This window comes from Triticum urartu, chromosome 3, assembly GCF_003073215.2.
Source record: "Triticum urartu cultivar G1812 chromosome 3, Tu2.1, whole genome shotgun sequence".
Classification (NCBI taxonomy): Eukaryota; Viridiplantae; Streptophyta; class Magnoliopsida; order Poales; family Poaceae; genus Triticum; species Triticum urartu.
Window position 1 is genome coordinate 658,716,689 of NC_053024.1, and position 24,510 is coordinate 658,741,198.

At 48.5% G+C, this 24,510-nt stretch overlaps 2 non-coding genes across 2 annotated transcripts; both read left to right on the forward strand.

Annotated features, from left to right (window-relative positions):
• The first annotated feature begins 17,371 nt into the window (after positions 1-17,371).
• Positions 17,372-17,455, forward strand: TRNAL-CAA. The gene has a single exon. It is a non-coding gene; the product is annotated as a tRNA-Leu (tRNA).
• Positions 17,456-20,368: 2,913 nt separating this feature from the next.
• TRNAL-CAA lies at positions 20,369-20,452 on the forward strand. Its single transcript has one exon. It is a non-coding gene; the product is annotated as a tRNA-Leu (tRNA).
• The last annotated feature ends 4,058 nt before the right edge of the window (positions 20,453-24,510 follow it).

Genomic DNA, 24,510 nt, shown 5'->3' on the forward strand with positions numbered 1-24,510 from the left:
TTAAGCCAATGTTGCAAACTAGTCTTTTCTCCTCGCTTGGCGTGTTAATTAATGTATATTTTCCTCTTCAACGCACAACAAGACAATTCTCTCACTTTTTATTGGTTGATTAATGTGATGCATTAAAATCAACCTTCTCACCTCCGCATGCATGCATGCGGTATTAATGTCCTCGGTTGCTAGTACGAGACAAACCTCATAAATTTTATCTCGATTGGTGTTAGTGGCCTTGTATAGCTGCAAATTGTAATTTAGATAGTGGCCTTGTATACAAAAATGGAGGGCGTAGTAACTTAACACATCCCAAGACAATTTTTCTTATGTGGCAAGTATTTAATGAGGAAAGAGGTGTTTGTGGTAACATAATATGTTACTGTAACATAGCGCTTCCCGAGACAAAATGAGTCTATGAGCTAATAAATGAAGCCATCTATGACACTATTAGTATGTTACTTTGCACTATAAAGATAGTAACTTAGACTAGTGTCATATGCATGACACTAGTCTAAATTACTCCCCACTATGACCGGCCTGATGAATTGATGGGAAGACCGAGTCGGAGACAGAGATGGATGCATGTGCGGGAAGAAGAGTACAGTACCGTGTACTCGTACGTCCTACCACCTGGGACGAGCGGAGACGCATGGACGTGTTTTCTTCCTGGGAGTTGCCTTGTATGGCCGCACAGATTTCTTATGACTGAGATCAGCGGCGTCGTGGTCGGGCTCGGGCTCGGGCGGGGCTGCCAAGATGAAACGCCGGCGATTGTTACCAGATCACGCGCCATTCATACGTGAATGAATCCATAAACTCACCACGATCGGATCAATTATACTCGACCTCACAATATCTTGCTACTTATTAATCAATCGCGAGATGGGATCTGCATCTATCGATCTAGCTAGCGAATGACGATGGGTCGCTTCTTCTTGAGCCTCGTGGATATATAGGAGTACATGATCTACTTGAAGTACAAGATAAACCAGAATAATTTCTAGTTTATCTCGTGTTTCTTAATATAATCACGTTACTCAACATCCCCGCAGTCACAACGGTAGCGATGCAGACGGTGAGACTGGAGAAGAATCCGAAGGCAAGCCGACGGACACCCCCCGACAGTCGTAATGATCGACGCATTGCGGAAGTCGTGGATGGAGTTGGAAACCTGCGAGGTTGCTCAAGCAAGGCAGTAGCCCTTTGTGTCCTTGTCGAGGTAGCCGAGAGCGTGGGTGGTGGAGCCGTGGTTGAGGTAGCCATGCGAAGAATGCCGTGGTCGAGGTCGAGTCGGGTTGGCCGGTGTCGAGGAAGTCACCGTGGAGCCGCGGGCGCAAGGAGGCACCGAGTGAGCATGAGCGCAGTGGTGTTGAAGTAGTGGTGCGCCGGGAACAAGATGTTGACGACGTGTCGTGAAGGGTTTGCCAAGACCGGGGACACATCATAGACGAAGGCACGCACCGGTGTTGCCAGCACCGGGCATGCGTAGACGGACGAAGGCGAAGTTGACGAAGTGCCACACCAGGCTTGCCAGGCCTGGGGACACGTCATGGACGAAGGCACGCGGCGGTGTTGCCAGCACCGGGCATGCGTAGACAGATGAAGACGGAGTTGACGGAGCGCCGCACTAGGCTTTCCAGGCCCGGGGACATGTCATGGACGAAGGCACGCGGCGGTGTTGCCAGCATCGGACACGCTGAGACTGGGACCCGCACGAGCTGTATGCCATATCGAAGAAGTCGGAAAGGCCAGCAGAGAAGAACTCGACGACGATTGCGGCGTCCATCGACGCGGGGCCCATGTCACCAACAGTGGTCAGAGTAGACGAAGTGGTCGGGGTAGATGACGGCGACGCTAGAGACGGGCTGGTGCTGGACGAAGACGAAGGGAGGTGGACGGGCGGCGGCGGCGGCTACGGGGGTAGCAGCGGCGGCGACCGAAGAAGAGCGGCGGCGGCGGCCCTACGGCGGCGGCGGTGCTCGAAATAGGCAAGGAGAACCCAACATCCTGACGAAGACCGGCGCGGACGATGGTGTTCCCGCGCCATGGGAGATGACGGCGGTGGACCACGGGCCGCGGCGCTACAGCCCGAAGGGGCGACGCAGCGGCGACAGGCAGGTCAGGGCAATGGCGGAAGACCTCGGGGCGGTTGTAGGGACCGCGAGCCGCGGCGCTCCAGCCCGAAGGGGCAGTACAGCGGCGGAGCGTGGGTCGATGCAAACGCCGGGACGGCCTCGGGACGGCGATGTGGACCACGTGTCATGCTCGCTACGGCCCGACGGGGCGACGTAGCGGCGGTGCGAGGGTCGGTGCAGCCACATGGACGGCCTGGAGCGGACGGCCTTGGGGTGGCGATCGACCGCGGGCTGCGGCACTACGGCCCGAAGGGGCGACGCAACGGTGACATGGTTCGGGGCAGCCGGGAGAAGAACCACGGGACGACGGCGCTGCGGCCTGATGGGGCGACGTAGCGGCAGCCCGTTGCTCGATCGGTAGAGTGACGCGCTGAACTCGGGACAGTCTTCACAGTGCCAGCGGAGGCGCGCACAACCGACGGACCAGGCCGGTCGCACGGCGAGGATGAGGCGGATCGCGGCGGCGGCCGGGTAATCCTGATCGCGCTTGAGGTCGGGGACTGGAGACGGGGTGGCGGCAGAGTCCGAGATAAAGCCGATGACGATGAACGGCGTGGGACGACGTGCGAACGAGCGCGTCAGCACCGGCACCCGGGCCACCAAAGCAGCGCCGGCGCCAGGGCAGCGAGGCCCGAGCGACCAATGGAGCAGCGGCGCCCAAGCTCAAGGCAGCCGATGGGCCTGGCACAGCTGGCCCGACGATGCCGACGAGGCAACCCGCAGGGCCACCGTGCAGACACGGCGGAGGCGGATGGCGTGGATCGATTAGCAGGTCGACGCGCGAGCGGGGACTATGATTGGTCGCCGCATGGCGCAAGGCCACCGGATGTAGACGATGCAGGTGTCCCGGTCGGAGCAGGGCGGTAACGGCCGGCGCAGGGCGATGGGCGGGCCGGCGCGCGGACGGCAGCCTTAATGGACCGCCTATCGCACGAGGTCATCGGGTCAATGAAGTAGCCGGCCGGTCGTGCCGGTGTCGGAGTGGAGGCGTGGGGTGTCGACGGCGGCGGCGGACGACGCAAACCAATCAAATATAAATCAGAAAACCAAAAAAGAAAACGTCGGTCAAAGCGACCGGCGAGAGAGAGAGAAAAACCTGGATCAAATGATAAAAAAAAACTCTTTAAGGCAGTCGACCAACACGGTCGGCGGACGAACCTTAGCTACGTGCGGCGTGCAAGTGTGAAAGCGGTGGCGGCTTGCGATAGATACCATGTTAGAAGGAAGAGAGATTAGTGAAATTGTTCGCTATATTGCTTAAGCCTCGTGGGCATATATATAAAAGTACATGATCTACTTGAAGTACAAGACAAGCTAGAATAATTCCTAGTCTATTTCATATTTCTTAAGAGCAACTCCAATGGGACGACCCATTTCGTCCGCGGTCGTCTGTTTGGATCGGTACGGACAGAAAAGGCGACCCAACGCGCCGACCCAAATGAACGCGCGCCCGTTTTTCGTCCGCGAGCGATCATTTCCTAACCCATTTTTGAGCCTGATTTGCGTCGGCGCGGACACGCGACGGACGCGTGCGCGGTCGCCTACTCCTGTCCCCGGGCCCGCTGGTTTGTGGCACATTGGCCTCCCTCCTCCGACCAACAAGCAACCCTCGCCCCCGCCTCCTCCGTCACCGACGCCACCGCCCATTTTTGCGGCGACTTTCCAGCTGCCGCCGCCTCCATATCCACCCAGCAACGCCGCCTCCACATCCACCCAGCAACGCAGCCCCTGCCCCCAGTCGCCCACTGCCGCCGGGGAGCAAACTAGTTCCTGCCGCCGCTTCCCCCACCGCGCAGCCGCCCTGACCAAGAAGACACCTCGCCGCCCCCGCTACATACGACCGGCATGCTCGGTGGACGCCGTCACACTCGTCGGACGCCGGCAGGGCAGCTAGCTGGTCTGTGGGCACCGCGTCTCCCCTTGTCGGCCGTCTCCTTCTTCGACGCCCGCAAGCTGTTCGACAGTTTGCCAAGGTATGAAAATGGACTCCGCCGACGAGTTCTTTTTGCACAATTTCATTTGCGACTCCGGCGATTCGTCGTCCGACGAGGAGGAGATATTGACTGCCGTGTTGGTCCATCACCACCTCAACAACCAACGGGTGTTGTTCCGTGGCTCCATTCCGGGCCACCTTCCGGCATTGAATCGTAACCGAGAGAGCCGGCATTTCCTTCTCTGGAAGGACTACTTTGATACAACAAACCTGTTGTTCAAACATCACAAATTTCGCCACCGGTTCCGTATGAGTAGGCATGTTTTCAACCGTATTAGAAAGGGAGTGGTCGGCTATGATGACTACTTCAAGTGCAAAGAGGATGCCGTTGGCAAGATTGATTTCTCCTCTTATCAGAAATGCACTGCCGCCATCCGAATGCTTGCATACGGAATGCCCGGTGATCTCATTGATGAGTACGTCCGTATGAGCGAGTCTACATGCCTAGAGTCCCTGTATAAGTTCTGCAAGTCTGTGTTTGCTGTGTTTGGCCCTGAGTACTTGAGAGAGCCGACAGCTGCAGATACAGCCAGTTTATTGGCGATGAATGCTAGCAGGGTCTTCCCGGGGATGCCTGGCAGTATAGACTGCATGCACTGGGAGTGGAAAAACTGCCCTTCTGCTTGGCAAGGGCCGTATAAGGGACATGTCAGGGCTTGCACTGTCATACTAGAGGCCGTGGCATCTCAAGATCTCTGGATCTGGCATTCTTTCTTTGGCATGGCTGGATCACACAATGTATCAACGTGCTTCAGCGCTCGCCGGTGTTTGCTAGGCTTGCCGAAGGCAACAACCCACCGGTGAACTTTACTGTCAACGGCCACAACTACGACAAAGGGTACTATTTGGATGACGGTATCTATCCTCAGTGGACCACTATTGTAAAGACAATACCCAACCCTGTTGGAGAAAAAAGGAAAAGATTTGCCCAAGAGCAAAAGAGTGCTAGAAAGGATGTCGAGCGTGCCTTTGGTGTTTTGCAATCTCGATGGGGCATCGTTCGGTATCCTGCTAATACTTGGAGCACGCAAAAACTATGGGAGGTGATGACTGCTTGTGTGATCATGCACAATATGATCGTAGAAAACGAGCGCCCGGAACGTCTATACGATCAAGGCTTTCAGTTTCAGGATGAGAATGTTGTGCCTGAGCATGGAGTAGCGGCAACATTTGAGCAGTTCACTTAGTTTCATAAAGACATGCGTGATTGGAAAACTCACATGCAACTGCAAAATGATTTGGTTGAGTATATGTGGACTCATGTTGGCAACCAATACATGTATCTTCTTTTATTCGTTTGTAAAACTATGTGAAACATTTTTATTTTTATTTGGCCTGTAAATTATACTATTTATTTGGGCGGACTATTTTGTTTGTTAAATTTTCGTTTCACAATATGTTGAATGCAATGCAAAATTGGGCGGCCAGCCGGCTACGCCTGCACATATGGGGTCGACGCGTTGGGCGCGCTGCCGACTCATATAAAAAATAGAGCGGATGCCGAGCGGACGGTCGACCCAAACGAACAAAAAACGGATGAAATCGTCATCCGTTTGAATCGGTTCATTGAAGTTGCTCTAATACAATTATGTTACTCAACAGTCCTAGCTAGCTAGCTAGCTAACCATAGCCAGCCATCGACCGGCCGGACAAATTTTGTGCGCCCCCTAATCTCGTGGCTATCACCCGCCGTACAGAGACTGCTACCACAGCTCAGTCGCCAACTTGTGGTTGCACTCTTCTCGTGCCCTTCTCGTGAGTCAGTCAGTCCGTGCGTACCACGTTCGGAGGCCAGGGCCCGGCCGGAAGGGAAGAACGACAAAAACAATGGAACAAAGGGAGTATATTTTCTTGTTAAAATATTAATTTCATTTTAATCAAAGTGGTTCATTACAATCCTCTTGGCAATGAGTGCCAATTTCGTCTGGGCCATGGCGGAGCCAGACGGCCGTGCAATAGATGATCTACCCATCAACAATAAAGGCTCTGCGCCCCACTCCAAAGCGAGTGGCAATGCCTTCTGCATATGCTGAAACTTCTACTTTAAGGACGCTAGAACATGTATGAAGAAAAACACATGATGCAAAGACGATATGTTCTTCATGGTTCCGCAGTATCATACACAAAAATTAATATATGCTCCAAAACCTAATTAAGTTTCTCTCTTTAACACACACAAAAAGATTTCCTTTGGTTCTGTAGCATTTCTTGAAATTGGCCTATAAGCTCGAGAAGAGGGAGTGCATCTAGCATGTCACGATTCCTTTGATTTTTTAGCGATATTTTATTCACGTTTTTTATGCCAACCATTATTATATTTTGCATCTAGACGGACAATTACGTGCCGTTTTTAGCAATAATGGGAGGGGACACCATTACCTAATTATAAAAAGGCGGAGTGAATTTTGTGAAGATTACTAGAACTCTTTTACACCGAGGGGAACCAAGAGATTCAACATTTCTTTACATTGTTCTGCCAATGTCAAAGTATAGTGATGATCACCCATTGAGGTAGTTTGATGCAAGACAAAAGGTATGCTATGAGGTCGTTGGGGCAGAGGTCTCGAGGAGTATATCCAAGGCTGCAGAAGCGGCCCGAAGCCCGATGGAGAATATCTAAAAACTAGAATGCCACTAGGCCTAGGGAGCAATTCTCATTGATTTCATGATACCTCATATTCCCTAAATTTAAGCTTCTAATGGTCTTTTCTTCTTCCCTAATTCTGTTCCTTTCAAGCCAGTGATTGATAGCAACAGAAGTATGCCCGCGGTTGGGTGTTCTCCTACTTGAGTGTGGATGAGAATGGTTATGACGACACACACATATATAGGGACACAAATATACATGACATTGAAGGCGTGTTTGAAGGTTGGCCGATGGAACTACAGTATCATATACTATTTATTATAACGATTTCATTCTGAAAAAATATATATCAAATTCATGTCAGAAATGGCTTTTTGGACATGATCTCTAGCAAATGTTGGGTCACGTATTTCTTCTAGTACAACCTCCTAGTGAACCATCGATCGGCCAGACATCGGTATGAGTGGATACACCTCCTGATTTTATTTCTAATTTCATAGCGGATGATGTAAATATTGTTTGACGTTGAATAAAGCTAGCCGTGAAGATTTGTCGGAAAAAAAGAACCATCGGTCAGCCGGACACAATTGTACGGCGCAGGCTGGTTGCACCCTAATCTCGTGGCTGTTATCAGCCAGTACATCTCCACGTTTGCTACAGGTTGCTGCTACAGCCCAGTATTATTTTTTTCTGAGAATGCTGCTGCAGCCTACAGCCCAGTCACCAACGTCTGATTAGTCAGTCCATGCGAGAACGGGGCGTCGACCCGTTGGCTGGGCAGCTGAGATTGCTGCCAGCCCACCTGAGTTCGAGTCCCGACATGGACATGCGGTACTCACGAAGTTTTTTCTATAAAGAAAAGCCAACGAGGGTTAGCCCTTGGGTTGGTTTCATTTTTGATTAGTCAGTCCATGCGTTGACGTTCACAAGCCAGGCCGTTCGGAATGGAACACCGATGACAGTGATCTATAGCCCAGTGGGCGTGTTTTGTTGGGAGGACGAGACCGGACAAGAATGGTTCAAGTGATCACGTCACCTCGTCCAATTTTATTCCCTCCTTCCAGGTTTATTCCAGTTTATATACCTTTTATTTTGAAAAAATGGTAAGCATAAGTTATACTCCCTCCGTTCGAAAAAACTTGTCCCGAACTTGTTACTCAAATGGATGTATCTAGCACTAACTTGGTGCTAGATACATCCATTTAAGGGACAAGTTTTTTCGGACAGAGGAAGTATGATTTTTAACATAAACAGTGTTCACTATTAAATCCATGAATTAGTCTTCTTTTGTGTAGCTTACGTCGTCAACCATTTCATCGTGAAACGTTATACACATGTAGAGTACATCCATATGTGTATGTGGCTTTTTTTTTAGATTTTTGATACTTCAAAGTGTGAAATTTGTTTTTTTTTTCAAAAAAAGAGAGTCTGCGCCACGGACACCTTTCCCCCTTGTGAATTTTGAGTTTGCTAACCACATGTACCATGTGGTACCTTTCCCCCTTTGAAATGTGCTGCTCATTCCTCTTTCCCAGTAAAAAAAAGTCAGGCGCAGTTTGTAGCAAGGCATGAAATTTGTTGGGAGATATTTTTTTTTTAAAGATCCAACATGTTGATTGTCGGGAGACAATTAATTTTCAACCTGCGGGTTCTTAGTCATGAGTACCCTTCATCAAAAGATCTGTAGGTAAAGTCCGAATTTACCTATCAACCATTTCCACTAATTTTGTTTAATTTCCTTTACAGAAAAATATCGTTTGAGTTTATCAATTTCGGCCATCACATATTTTGATGCAAGACATAATTTCGTCATCCGGACTGATTTAGTAAGGGGCCTACCTCGCTAGAATGTTTTTTTGACACGGCATGGGAATTACTTTCACAATATTATGGACCCTAATTTTTTTGCACCGGAGATGATCCAGAGGCTAGCTTCGGTCGTGATGGAGGCAAGTAATATAGTCGGTGGCATGCTCTCCTGCTTGAACACTCTCGCGTATCGCTCGTTCCAAATAGTCCATGAGACAAGCATGGTGAGGGATGCCTTGGCTTGTCTGAATGGAGTGGCACTGTCGCGAGTACTTGCCCACCAAGCCTCAACTGAGTCGAACAAGGGCCAAGTGTTTGTGTCAAGCCCGAGAATGTGGTATTTGTCAATGACCAAAGACCATAGCCTTCTCATGTAGCGGCACTTGTAGAGGAGGCGAGTCCCGCTTTCTTGAACCCTCTTGCAAAGAGGGCACATGTCAAAATTTGGCCATCCATGCTTTGCCAATCTATCGGTGGTCCGAATTCCATCTTGAAGAGGTAACCAAGCAAAGAACTTGATTTTTGGAGGAGCCCAAGCCTTGCAAACCATTTTATCCATGGGTAAGAGAACCATCCCTAAAAAATGTGCCTTGTATGCGGATGCCGCTGAGTATTGCCCACTAGTCGTGTGCTTCCATAGGATGTCACCCTCGATGAGCTCATCGAGTTCGACATCGTGCAAGAGCATCCAAAGAGTGAAAAGCCGCGAGATGTGCTCGACAGAGACGTTGTTTGGTCGCTTGATCATGAGAATCCATGCGTTATGCTTGAGGGCCTCCCGCACTTTCCAATTCTTTCTCGTGGAAGCGTCGTGAATGAGCGGGGCAATGTCCATTGGCATGCGCCCAAGGAGCCAAGGCGAGTCCCAGAAAGGGGTCTTCGCACCATTACCGACTGTGATAGTGGTGGATGCATAGAAGAAGTCAAGGTCCTCCACGTCACAAGGGTTTCCCATTCCCACCCACATCTTGGTGGGCTCCTTCCATTCATACCACGGCCAATGCAACCGGAGAGGACGCGTAAACTTGTCGGTGTTGAGCACCCCAAGACCCCCATACTCAAGAGGCCGGCGGACAATCTTCCAATTTACTTCGCTAGAATGTGATACATTGAGAACATCAAGAAGATAGAATACTGCTTGGCCCAGAGAGCATTTTTCATTGCTTTCCTGGTGCCTCATATTCCCTAAAGTATTCTTTTCTTATTTCCTAGTTCTGATTCTTCGAGAGCCGGTCATTGATATCAGCGGAAGTATGCATGTGATTGGGCTATGTTTTGTTGGAGTGGATGAGAGTGGATGTGCCAATACACAGACACGCATATTTAAGGACGTGAACATCCACAACACTTAAGGCATGTTCAAAGGTTGGCCCATGGCACTATACTATTTATTATATTTCAAAAACTACATTTTATATATGATTTCATGGTCTGTCATAACTTACATTAAGTGTGACTTGTGTGATTCTAGCTTGAATGGTCGACATTGCCTTTTCTTTGCATGGAGGTCAACACTGCCTCAAGCATATATATCAGACATACTCGTCGGTGTATTATACCAGCTACTTGAGAGAGAGAGAGAGGGAGAGGGGGGAGAGGGAGAGAGAGATTGAAAACGCTCAATGTAGAAACAACGAAAATAGGAATACATGCCTGCACACATAGCCTACTATGGAACCGCCATCCAAATTGGTCTTATGTATCACGTGCCACCATCTCTACCATCTTTCATTGATTGTACCCATAGTTCATAAGCTCCCGCACTTCGCATGGTGTAGTAAGGACCACTTACAGATACATCCTATAGCTCAGAAGATAACCTGCAAAAAAATGTGTATATTTACTATGTTAAAAATACAATCATTTAAGCAATTCCATAAAACTTAAAACAAAGCACAAACTCCCACATATATTCATGACTTGGTCTTATGCTTAACTTCACCCAACCAGTTGCCAAACATATCTGACATACTAGTAGGCGGAGGCAGGTTAAAAGTCACATGAATCGCGAGTCACAATAACTTAGCAAGCGGGTTAGAAATAAACAAATGATGTATTATTTTCTGCTGATCAAGGAAGCAACATTGTTTACTACCTTGCCACATTCGCTTCGCTTATTCTTAGTGAGAATAACCCTCCGATGCACAAGCCACATAAAGTTTTTAATCTTCAGTGGTACTTTAGTTTTTCATATATGCTTTGAACAAAAAAAATCATTCATAATCAATTAAATCCATATGCTTGGATTTAATGGAAAATAGATCAGAAGAAGTCAACCTCCAAAGAAACATGTCTCGATCATTGGGTAAGGTGACCGCCATACTACCGTACAAAGTGTAATCAGGCAGTCAATTTATCATAGATCATAGCTCATCTGAATAGGATATTTATGGGACTCCTTGTATTGCAAGAGATGGATATTGTAAGATCATCTACTGTCGGACGCTCGAAATAGGCCTCAAACATCCGGGCGGATGCCAGGGCCGGCCCTGTGTTTCGGGAGGCCCTAGGCGAACTCGACGACATGGACCCCTATGTCCTAAGTCCTAAGACAATATATATGTACGCGAATGTTATATATATAACTTATTAAAAGTAACTTTCAATCACACATCTTTAGTTTAAAATATGAACTACTGAGATAGTGAGATTGTCAAATTCAGGTTTGGGGATGGACAGGAAACATGGATGCGTACTTGTTGACCAGGCCTGTTGTTGACTTCCAGTCGGATGCGTACTCGTATAGGACTATAGGTATTGCCATATTGCCGCGGTGCCAGATGCCGGATGGCCGGGCTGCCGCCTGCCTGCCGGATTGCTGTGTGGCGGCGACAGCGAGCCGGCGAGGCGACGGCGACGCGGCAAGGGCCAAGGGGCAAGGCACCGAGCGACGAGCGAGAAGGCCGACGGGCGTGCGAGGGCGACGAGGAAACGTAGAAACGAGCGTGAGTCACGGCGCTGCTTGGCCTTCACGTATCCATCAGCGATCGCTAGCTAGCTAGCTATTTCTGGGCCTCCTAGCCCACCCTATTTCTTTTCTTTAATTCTTTTTTTTTGCTTTTTGCTGGGCTATAGTATATGTATATACTTAATCATGGCCCCCCCCCCTCGCCAGGGCCCTGGGCCGTCGCCCCGTCGCCCATGCCCCAGGGCCGGCCCTGGCGGATGCCCCGATCACTGACCGGTCACAAAAATGCGACCTAGACAGGCTCCTTAAACGTGCCTCAAACCCCGGGCTAACCGGCACCCCTTATATCCAGTTCAAATATGGGGCCGATATGAAGGTGCCCGAGCGCGTCCGCCAAGTTGGACTGGCGCTGGGGTCCCATAGGAAAATAGTCTGAAATCGGCGGTCTGAAGCTCGTCTCCTCCGTCGGACCGATGGCTTCGCTCTGCCAGGCCATGTAGTGCCTAGTCCGGCTATTTTAAGTCGACCACCAGAATAGGAACCCTACCCTTCCACATTTCCCCCTCCCGTCCGCCGCCGCCACTTTCCACTCGTCGTCCGCCAGCACTATTAGCCATGCCCCCACGCGGCCGGGTAAGGAGCTACCCCTATCTAACACCGGAGTGCCGACTGTAGCTCCTTAAGCAGATCCAGGCAATGTGCGAAGCTCGGATCTCCACGTGGCTACATACGGATGCAGTGGATCCGGAGGAGGAGGAGGAGGTTGAGGAGGAGGAGGAGCCGAAGGACGAGCCAGAGTAGGATGTGGGGGATGCTGGGGAGGCGAATTTGCATGCGGAGCAGCAGGCCATCCTCGATTCCCTGCGCTCGGAGTCGGATGCGATGGCTAGACGCCGTCGTCGGCAGGAGATGGAGGCGGAGAATGTCGCGGAAGTCCAAGAGATGCTCACGTACATGGATGTGGAGGAGGACCCGAAGCCATCCTACGCCCCCGTCCATCAGGCACCCGACACCGACGTCGTGGACATCTCCGACGATGAATCATAGCTAGGGTGTCATAATACCTAGGTTTATTTTGCATGGTTTGTATGAATCTAGGGGATGAAATATGGGAGACTCGAATGCAGAGGAGCAAATTTGAGGCATGACTGGTCACTGTCCGCGGACGTGCCCGGTTGCATCCGCTGACGTTTGAGGGATCCGAGTTGCCAAGTCCGACTATAGATGCTCCCAAAAGCGCGTTGTTAAAGGTGTATCTGAAGCCATGTAACCTCCCAAAAGCGCGTTGTTAGACAATTTTCAACTTTAAATTTACCTTATTAAACAATACAACATTTGTCACCATCAATCCCTTTCAAAAAGGGGAGTCATTTGTTTGTCCATAACTTAGGGAAAAAATTAGACTGAAGATAATTGTTACGCAACAGCTAAATCCACAGTCGCCATCATCCAAACAAGCCTGTAAATCCATTTACTCATGAAATATTTATTTTTAATCTCAAGATCCTCGATGTCCTGCCCCCTTGCTCTTTAGGCCGACACAAGACATCCCACCTTGCAAGTCGATATTTAGCCTTATAATCAGCACTTTACCAGAAAAATCTGGAACGATAACAATCAAGTCTTGTTCAGATGACTGGACACTATTTTCTCTAGCAGCCTAGCTCCCGTCAAGGCAGACTGTTCTCCATCACGTGGACTGTTCATCGAAGATGCTGTCTCGAGAAAATATAAAACACTAAACTGTTCTCTAGCGTCAGTAATCTGTGGTTCACCTGAACACCCGATTCTTGAGAGACCGCGAGAGCCCCAAGAGACGTGAGAGATCGACAGACGGTAGCCAGAACGGAGTTCCTCTCCTCCAGCGAGGAACAATTCTTTCACAACCCAATGTAGATTTGTCATCATCTGTAATATGACCTGCACCATGTAGCCTGATTGCTACCGGATGGTCGATGGGTGTTGCAGCCACACAACTCATAGGTCATTGTACTACGAACTATGCGTCATAGGATAGAAGGATTATTCGTACCCTGCAAAAAAAAAGGATTATTCGTATACCATCGCCAGACATGCACACTTGAAGCTAGAACCTTAGGGCATTTCCAACAGCGAACCACAAATTTTCTTCAGCATCCGTCCGTGGACAAAAGGACCAGTCTGTAGTCTGCGAATGTTAATGCCGGATGTCGCCATCCAACGCTGCCCATATATATTCAACGACAATTCAAACTAACCGGATGAAATACGTTCAAACACGACAGAATTCATTTAAGTTCGGTTATAATTTACATAAAAGACCGATATTTCAACCGTTTAACAAAATAACTAAGAAAAAACCTAAACCCTATACTTAAGACTACCTCATATGCGTGGCCGCCCTGCTCTGCCGCACCGCCGTCGTCGTCAGTGCCGTCGTCGTGGTCCATCCAGCGGCGGAATGACGCTGGAGGGCCGCGCCTGCCTGCCGCTCGCGGAGGAGCCGCTTCGCCTCTTGCTGCACAGTGTGGTGTGCCACCGCGGCCACTGCCGACGTTGTCCTCGGAGCCCTGGCGGCGGCCATGCAGCGACCGACGTTGGCGAAGCAGTCGCTAAGTGATCGCTCCTCACAGATCATGGAGAGCTCGCCGTCTAGGCGGCGACAACGCCTGGTAGCCGTCTCCGCGGTGGTCACGGAGCGGTCAAGCGCCCATGCGGCGGCGAGGTCGGGGTTGTTGCAGACCCAATACGGCACCACATCGCTCTTGGCGAACACAGAGCGGTGACCAGCATTGCGCCGATCGTACCTCGCCTGCTGCCTCGCGATGCGTTCTGCGTCGGATACGACGACCCTCGAGCCCAAGGTACCACCATAACCACCTCCTACGAGGTAGTGGAAGACGCGACCACGCTCCTTCACGATCGCGGGCGGCAACTCCTCCTTGATGATGATGGGGCAAAAATGGGGAGGCCCGAGCAACCCCAGATGCGTCCGCCATCCACGAGGAAAGCCACTCGTTCGCGGGACACCTCCTTCGGGTTGGTGCAGACGTTTTCATGGCGCGGTCCGCGCATGCCACCCAATGGACTAGATCCGGCTATTTAAGCCGGATGGTGAGGCAACCCTAGAACCGTCCCATTCCACTCCTTTTCCTACCGGCTGCTGGCGCCGCCACTCCCTCCTCTACACTTCCAATCCGAGCTCGCTGATGGCCGCCATGGTCGGGCAGAAGATCACATATTAGAAGATGCTCATGCACCAACAGGGGTTGGAGATCTAAGCTGAGATGCGCACCACGGAGGAGGTACGCCGCGCCGCCGAGCTTATCGGGACAGAGAAAAATGCGCAAATGTAGGTGCCGGAGAACGAGGAGGAGGAGCCGGGCATCGAGGATGAGGCCGCAACCATGGAGGAGGAAGCGGAGGAGGCGCTGGGCATGGAGCTCTATGGCTTAGCATGGCGGAGGCGGAGGCAGATTTCCAAAATGCCTAGGCCACGAAGGCAACAGTGGCTTTTGAGGTGGAGTGGACCGCCATCATCGACTCGATTCATTCCGAGCGGGAGGTGGCGGCCAGCCGCCGCCGTATCACCTCGTGAACATGGAGCTGGATGAGGTGTTTGCATCCCTCTTTGATTAGGAGGAAGAGAGGAAGACGGAGGTGCACTCCCCACCAATGACCACGTGCCTGGTCCGTCCGTCACGGGTACATAATTATCGACGAGTTTATTTTATTTATTTTCAATGTAGCTCCTTTTGCTATTGTCTATTTCGTACGGCGAGTGCGCATCTCATCTCGTCTGGTGGTGGTTTATGTGACGATGCATCGCGGTTTCACTCGTCCGCTACACGAACCACACACAGTCCCAGATGCGAACTTGTGATTGGCATTCTTCTCGTCAGTCAGTCCATGTGCATGTGCACGACGGTGATCAGGCAAGTGAAGTGAAGCGAAGGACATCGTGACATACCAACCGACGGAGATCGACAAGACGAGGCATATAGAACGATGACTCGAGGCATATAGTCCGAAGAGGAAAGTGCATTGGAGAGCTTGGGATGATCTGATGCAACCAAAGTGCAAAGGGGGTGCTGGTTTCAGAGATTTCAAAATTTTCAATTAAGCTTTATTAGCGAGGCAGGCTTGGAGACTCATTTCCAAGCCTGACAGCCTATGTGCACTTATTCTAAAAGCGAGATACTATCCGGATGGTGATCTTATGGACACGGTTTTTACGGGTAACGCTTCTTCCTCCTGGCAAGCAATTAGCTATGGCCTTGAACTCTTGAAGAAAGGACTGATTTGGAGAGTTGGGAATGGAAGGAGTACTCGTGTATGGCATGATAATTGGATCCCTAGACCATACTCCTACAAACCTATTTCTGTAAGAGGAAGATGCAGATATCACTTTGTCTCAGATTTGCTTAATGATAACTATTCCTGGAAGACCGATTTACTGCAGCAATTTTTTGTGCCCGCGGATGTGATTGAGATCTTAGGATTAGGGCCTCGCCGAGATTGGAGGAGGATACCTTGGCTTGGGGTCCAGGTAAATTTGGCTTATTCTCTGTTCAAAGTGCTTATAGGTTTTGAGGAGGCCTTCAGGGACAGCGCCACGGGTTCTAGCACGCGGTGGATGGACGTCGCGATTGTTGGAAACTCATTTGGTCCGCCGATGTTCCTTCCTCAGTGGCAACTTTGCATGGCGAGCTGCTACATAATCACTTCCTACTTGGAATAATAAGCATAAAAGAGGCTTGAGGTTAACGACCTGTGTTCGGTATGTTATGTGAAGACCGATGATTCCTTTCATGCTCTTTATCGCTGTACATTATCACGTGTGCTCTATGATGTTATGTCGGAAGTTTGGCCTCTACCAAACCTATCTTCTTTCCAGAACTCCGGTCGTGAATGGTTGCTGCAAGTGCTCTCCCAATTGCAGGATATTGAACGGTCTATGCTGCTAATGACGCTGTGGAGGGCGTGGCACATACGCAACAAGATTGTTCACAATAAAGCCCCGCCACCCATGAAAGTTTCACGCAGATTTTTGACGAGTTACCTGGACTCTCTCATTGGCATAAAATCTAATCTTGCTGCTGATCCTTCCAAGGGAAAGTCCCTGATGTTATATGGAGCAATTCGGCCTCTTATGGACAAGAGTGCAGACCCCAAGTGGGCTGCTCCTAGCTCTGGCTTTGTCAAGTTAAATACTGACGGCTCATTTGCAGAGGATGGCTCGGCTGGTGCAGGTATGGTGTTAAGAGATGAGAGGGGTGCCATCATTTTCTCTTCCTGTAGGCAATTATTTCACTGTCGGGACGCGCTTGAAGCTGAGCTATGTGCATGCATGGAAGATCTATCTTTTTCTATCCAGAGAAGCGACTTGCCAGTGCAGGTTGAGATGGACTCCCTAATGGCAGTAAAATTGGTTCAAGCTTTAGATATTGATAGATCGGTTTTCTCGTCCATCATCAAGGAGATTAGATACCTTTTGTCCCTTCATGATTTTTGTATTACTCATGTAAATCGTAATCAATATAAAGTTAGTGATAGTTTAGCATATTTTGCTCGTAGCGAGGGTATAACCATGACTTGGCTTAGTTCGGGACCTCCAGATGCTTTGAAGTTGGCTGCGATGGATTGTAAGGACTTGAGGTTTTGAGTAATACAAATTTCTACCCGCAAAAAGAAAAAAAGGGCGCTTTTTGCTTGGCATACGTGCTGGGTGCTGACCTGGCGGACAATCTGAGTTTCTGATGGTCACCGGCAATTACTCCCACCGAACGAACAAGCGTACGTACTGGCCAGTGGCCATGATGATCGGGAGACGAAGTCAGAGACAGACAGGGAGATGGATGCGGCCAGCGTGCGTGTGCTGGAAAGAAGAGTGGCGGCTCCAACTGTTCGTAACCGGCCCGTCAGCACATAAATTCTAGAATTGAATGTAGAAAATTGTCAACATCGTCAGGATGGCCGAGTGGTCTAAGGCGCCAGACTCAAGTTCTGGTCCTCTTACGAGGGCGTGGGTTCAAACCCCACTTCTGACATTCTTATTTTTTATTCCCTTTTTTGGCTTTATAAAAAAATTATACTCCTTCTGTCCCGTAATGTTAGACTATTTTGACACTATGCTAAGAAGGAAGTATATAATTAACTAGCTAGTCACAGAGACAAAAGATCACCATTTTGATACATTTTTTTTGCGATGGACCATTTTGATACATTTTTTTTTGCGCTGGACCATTTTGATACATTGTGTTTGCCACGATCATAGTAAGGATGATGCAACTATTCACTATAAAATCCAAGATTTTTTTTGTAGCTCATGTCGTGAACCATTTCATCGTGCAACATTATACCCATGTAGAGCACATCCATATGCATATTAGGACTTTATTAAAAAGATTTTTTCATACTTCAAAAATGTGAAATGTGATTTTTAAATTTTCGTTTTCGTGGCGGACATCCTTTTTGCCTTGAAATGTGCTACTCACCCACCTTGACCAAGACGAGTTAGGTGCAGTTTGTAGCCAAGGCATGAACTTTGTTGGAGACAATTATTTTTGAACCTGTGGATTTTTAGTCACAAATCCCCTTCAGCAAAAGATCTGCAGATAAAGTCTCAAGTTACCTGTCAATCATTTTCACTAATATTGTTTGATTTCTTTACAGAAAAAGATTTTCTGAGTTTATCAATTCCGTCCATCACTCAATTTGTTGCGAGACATTTTATGTTGGACTGGCACTAGGGTCCCTCAGGAAAACAGTCCGAAACCGGCGGTCTGAAGTTCGTCTCCTCCGTCGGACCGTTGGTGCCGCTCCATCGGGCCACGTAGTTCCTAGCCCGGCTATTTAAGTCGACCGCTAGCACAGAAACCCTACCCTTCCACATTTCCCGCTCCCGTCTGCGCCGCCGCCACTTTCCACTCGCCGTCCGCCACCACTATTAGCCATGCCCCATGCGGCCGGGTAAGGAGCTACCCATATGTAACACCGGAGCGCCGGTTGTAGCTCCTTAAGCAGATCTGGGCAATGTGTGAAAGAGGCAGCGGCGGCGGCGGCGGAAGAGGCAGCGGCGGCGGCGGAAGAGGCAGCGGCGTTTGCGGCGGATTTGGTGCTCCCCTTGCTGTTGGCCACCGTCTAGTCGACCTAGTCTGTGCCATGGCTCCCCCTACGCCATCCTCGTCTCCGATGCCGGTAAGCAGCACCCCTCCCCCTTTGTTAGCTTGATGGTTAGGCCGTTATGCTAGGTGCATGGTCGATTTTTCACTGAACGAACCGTCGATGTCGACTAGGTTATGGACGCACGGATGAGGCTGATAATCCAGGCAGCATCACTGATTAGTGTGATTCAGGCATGTGTCATGTTCATGCACCAGAGAGATGTTCGTCCTGCTGGTAGACCTTTGATTCTCTATGGTCCATTGTTTATCCGGGAACAGGAGAGGATCCAAAATCTGAACTACATCTACAACTGCAATGACGTCGAGGATCTCTGGATGCTTCGAATGAAAAGAGCACCATTTTCCAGGCTTGTCGAGACCTTGAGGAGCAAGGGGCTGCTACAAGATAGCATCAACACCAGTGTCGAAGAGCAAGTGCCATGTTCCTCCATGTTGTTGGCCATAACCAGAGGTTCAGGGTCATTCACAACACGTTCAGGAGATCAATGGAGACCATCTCTAGGTAATTCAAGCAGATGCTTTTTGCTATTGGAGAGCTTAGAGGAGAGATGATCAGGAGACCATCTGGTCAGACTCCACCCAAGATTCGTGGAAGCCCAAGATGGCATCCATACTTCAAGGTGAGCAATGACAATATACACTATTCATGGCTTGATATGCTTGTATTGTTCAAGTTGAGCACTAACACGGGCTTGTGATGCCATTTTCAGGATTGCATTGGGGCAATAGATGATACTCATATCACTGCCAGAGTTTCTAGGTCACAGTCTGCAGCATACACGGAGAGAAAGCACTACACACGCCAGAATGTGCTTGCTGTTGTTGACTTTGATCTGAAGTTCACATATGTACTGGCTGGCTGGGAGGGGTCAGCGCACGATGCTAACATTCTCAGTGACAGTATGAGTCGACCTGATGGGATTAACATCCCCGACGGCAAGTTCTACCTTGGAGATGCTAGCTATGCATGTCGGCCGAGTATTCTTCCACCCTTCAGGAAAACCAGGTACCATCTCAACGAGTTCTCTGGTAGGAACTATCCTAGGACTGCACAGGAGCTGTTTAATCTCAGACACTCCAGGCTTAGAGTAACTATTGAGAGGGCATTTGGAGCTCTGAAGAATAGGTTTAAGATCCTGGATCATAAGCCATTTCACCCATACTCCACTCAGGTTAAGCTAGTTCTTGCTTGTTGCATTATGCATAACTGGATCCTCCAGTGGGGCTTTGATGAACACATGCCTGAGGAGGAAGAGATCGAGCCTGACGATGTTGTTAGCTCCGGCCATGGTGTGGAGGCATTTGGCAATGACGCTTGGAAGAACAAAAGGTTGGAGTGTTCAGAGGCGATGTGGCTTAACCACTGTTCAAGATATCTTTCGATATGCCGATAAATCGGCCGATTTATCGCTTACCGCTGTCAAACTGATAAGATAAATCGGACGATAAATCAGCCGATATGGCGATAAATCAGCCGATTTACCCCTTATCATGGGTCGACCGATAAGTTCCCGATAAGCGATAGCCCCAACATTGAGCTTAACAGAGGTCAGTGCAGGATTTGAAGAATATGGAAGAAGAAGAAGAAGCATCAACAGAAGAAGAGAAAGATCTGGTAGCAGCAACACTGATGAACTATCCCTTATTTAGCCAATGGCATCAGAGACAGAGATGGATGCGGCCAGCGTGCATGTGCGGGGTGGTCGCTCCAATTGTTCGTAATCAGCCCGCCGACACATCTAATTTTAGAACTGAATGTACAATATAAATAACATTGTCAGGATGGCGGAGTGGTCTAAGGCGCCAGACTCAAGTTCTGGTCCTCTTACGAGGGTGTGGGTTCAAACCCCGCTTCTGACAATTAAACCATTTATTTATTCTTTTTTTGGCTTTACGAAAGTTATACTTCATTGTAAGACGCCTTTTAACATTATGAGACGGCAAAAGTATATTAATTAACTAGTCACGGTCATAGTATGGATGATAGGACTGTTCACTATACGATCCAAGATTTTTTTTTTGTAGCTCATGTCGTGAACCGTTTCATTGGAACATTATACCCACGTAGAGTACATGCATATGCATATTAGGACTTTATTAAAGAAGATTTTTTTCCATACTTCAAAAATGTGAAAATATGTTTTTTTTTGCATGCCGGACATCCTTTTCCCTTCAAATGTGCTGCTCACCCCACCTTGACCAAGATGAGCTAGGTGCAGTTTGTAGCCAAGGCATGAACTTTGTTGGAGACAATTATTTGAAAAGTTATACTTCATTGTAAGACGCCTTTTAACATTATGAGACGGCAAAAGTATATTAATTAACTAGTCACAGTCATAGTATGGATGATAGGACTGTTCACTATACGATCCAAGATTTATTTTTTGTAGCTCATGTCGTGAACCGTTTCATCGGAACATTATACCCACGTAGAGTACATGCATATGCATATTAGGACTTTATTAAAGAAGATTTTTTTCCATACTTCAAAAATGTGAAATATGTTTTTTTTTTTGCATGGCGGACATCCTTTTCCCTTCAAATGTGCTGCTCACCCCACCTTGACCAAGACGAGCTAGGTGCAGTTTGTAGCCAAGGCATGAACTTTGTTGGAGACAATTATTTTTGAACCCGTGGATTCTTAGTCACAAGTCCCCTTCAGCAAATCTGCAGATAAAGTCTCAAGTTACCTGTCAATCATTTCCATCAATATTGTTTGATTTCTTTACAGAAAAAGATTTTCTGAGTTTATCAATTCCGTCGAGTGTTTGACAAAAAACTATCATTTTAAGGGTCGTCGTCCCACAGAACTACCACTTTTTAAAAAGTGGTAGAAAACTATAAAAAATTCTTAATTTTGTGACTAAAAACTACCAGTTTCACTTGATGATCGTTTTAGACGATTTAAACAGAAAACTGACAAAACTGGCCCACCCGTCAGGGCTAATGTGGCTGAAAAGTCAATGCCAGAGGAGACTGGCCCACCCGCAGCCGTCGCCTCCCACCTCTCACCCCCACCCGCGCTGCAGATCGACGCCGCCGGACCTGTCCCCCGTCTCGCCGCCGGACCTGTCCCCCCGTCTCGCCGCCGATGGACTCCCGGGGTCCAACGCCTGCTCCCGCCTCTGTCACGGACGCGCCCAAGGCCCCCAAGAAGCAGGCGCGCCACCGGCCTGTAGCGGACGCGCCTGGACCGGCTGCCAAGGACGCGAGTCCGATGACTTGCCGCTGCCGCCCAGTGCCGACACGCGATAGCTCTCCAGGCGCAGGGGCATGGGCTGTCTCGCGCACCAAGACAAGCGGGCGACGGCGCTAGGCACCAGCGACGGGAGGCGGAGATGAGGGGCGACCGAAGGGAACTCCGGCGAGGCGGCGGACGCGAGGCAGCGGATCTGGTCGGCGACGAGCTGCTCAACCTGCTCGCCGCCAGCCCCGACGGACTAGCTTCCGGCAGCAAGGGCTCGCCGCGATGGTGGTCCTGATTCCGGGGGAGGGAGAGCCGGCCTTCGGCGGCAACCAGGATGACGACGACGTGGAGGACGCCTCGCCGGGCAGCAAGGAGCCGGCGACCACAGCGTGCAGTAGGGGCGTCTCCCCGGCGGGCGCGTCACCGGAGTTTGACCTCCTTCCCTCCCATGCACAGAAGCTGTTTGTGAAAATGCCAAAAACAGATAGAGAGAGGAGGAAGAAGAATGACGTGTGGGTCCCACCTGTAATAACGGTCAACTGAACGGTCAACATGTTTAAATCGTTTAAACTGTCTATTACCTGAAACTGGTAGTTTTTAGTCACAAAATTAAGATTTTTTTGGTAGTTTTCGACCACTTTTTAAAAAGTGGTAGTTCTATGGGACGACGACCCCTAAAGTGATAGTTTTTTGTCAAACACTCCAATTCCGTCCATCACTCAACTTGTTGCGAGACATCATCGAGACTGATTTAGTAAGCTCCCTACGTCCTTGTAATGTGTCCCGTTGAGAAGCTGGTAAGATGTTTATCCGTTGAAGAAACAAAATGTAGGAATTCTCTATTTGATTTTTTAGCGAGACAAAGGCAAACCTACAGAAGTTTGGGAGAAGAAACTGTTCTTGCGTTGTCGGCTATGAAAACCAACAAGTAACTGGAGATACACTATAGGATGACCTCCTTCTCATGACCAACATAATTTAGTCTCCCAGGGGTATGTGCAATACTGCTGTCAGACAGTGAACATCTGTAAGATAGAATGGCGATAGGCCTAGAGAGCATTTCTTATTGCTTTCCTGATGCCTCATATTCCCACAAGTATTATTTTCTTCTTCTCTATTTCCGATCCTTCGAGCCGGTCATTGATACCGACGGAAGTATGCATGTGGTTGGACTCTGTCTTACTTGAGTGGGAGAGAGTAGGTGTGACCATACACATATATAGCAATGCGAACATGCACAACACTCAAGGCATGTTTAACGGTTGGCTCATGAAACTATATTATTTATTAATTTTAATTTATTTCAGAAATTGTATTTTGGATATGATCACATGGTCCATCATAAGTTGTCCGCACTTCTGCCATGAATGGCCGATCAGAGAGAGAGAGAGAGAGAGAGAGCTGTGGTTGTGAAGATAAATGTGTGAAATATCCCTAAGAGATGAGAGATTGGTTGCATGCTGTTTAATGATACTAACATCATTACAGATTGATTTAGAGCACTAATAAAACCTAATTAAATATTCATCCAAGTCTTATGATCAACATGATATTTTGACATGGTGAAAGAGTAAATCTTTCTATAAGGATCAATAAGTAGCACACAAATAGAAATAGCAAACAACCTATCACGGAATTAAGTAGCAATCAAACCCATATATTTCATCTTGGATCAATACATTTTTTACATTAGAACACTTGCATTTTTTAGAAGTGAACGTGCAACAACTATATTACTAGCTAGGAGTGGCGCAAAATATTATATACACTTCTACACATATCACAAAATAGAATAGTAGGTCATCCATGAGCTACGTTGCACGGATACTTGGATACGTTTCGGATACGCGATACTGGGATACGCCCGATACGTCAATTTTCTAAAAACATGGATATGGGGATACGTTTATGTATAGATGTTATATATATATATATATATATATATATATATATATATTAATTATTACAAATATGGCGAGCCAACGTTTGGTTGAGATGGTTAGGTGGACAGTGGTATCCCAACCCACCAAGGTTCAAATCCTGATGCTCGCAAGAAAAAATTAAGGTGCTTCTAGGTCAAAGCATGCCTTAATACGATTACCCCTTTCTTTTCTTGCGCTTAGTCCACTTCCATTAATTGGTAGTGAGATTTGACTAGGTTTGCTGTTCCAGTCAATGCATCGATTCTCTCTTGCTCACCTTTCAATTGAATAAAAACATATTGACATACATGTTTTCACATGAACTCATCCCATACTGGGAATCTTTAAAGGTGCGTCTCTATTATTGAGGGAATTTCACGTCGAACGAGAGGTTTCAGGTATCCAAAATGTATCGTAGAAGTATCCTTGAAGTATCAAACATTATTTTCTTTTTAAAAAATCAAAATATCGATGGATACTTACGGGATACGTATCGAGAAGTATCGGGGCAGTATCCGAATATCGAAGCAGTATCCGGCCGGATACGCGCACTTTCTGAAGTATCTGCGCAACGTAGTCCATGAGCAGATGAAAGAACTCTATGATTCACTCGAGCTCATCAAGAAGTAAGCAATTCTATCACAGATACTTTTCATGTCGACGATGCCAAGTCTCGCAGGGATACTATCTCCTTGGAGTGGCTGTACTTCCAAGTCCTCGTCAGGAACATAATCATCATCTTCATTACATTTGTCAAACTCCTCATCGCGCAACTTCATTTCACGAATGTAATTGTGCAACGACGTACA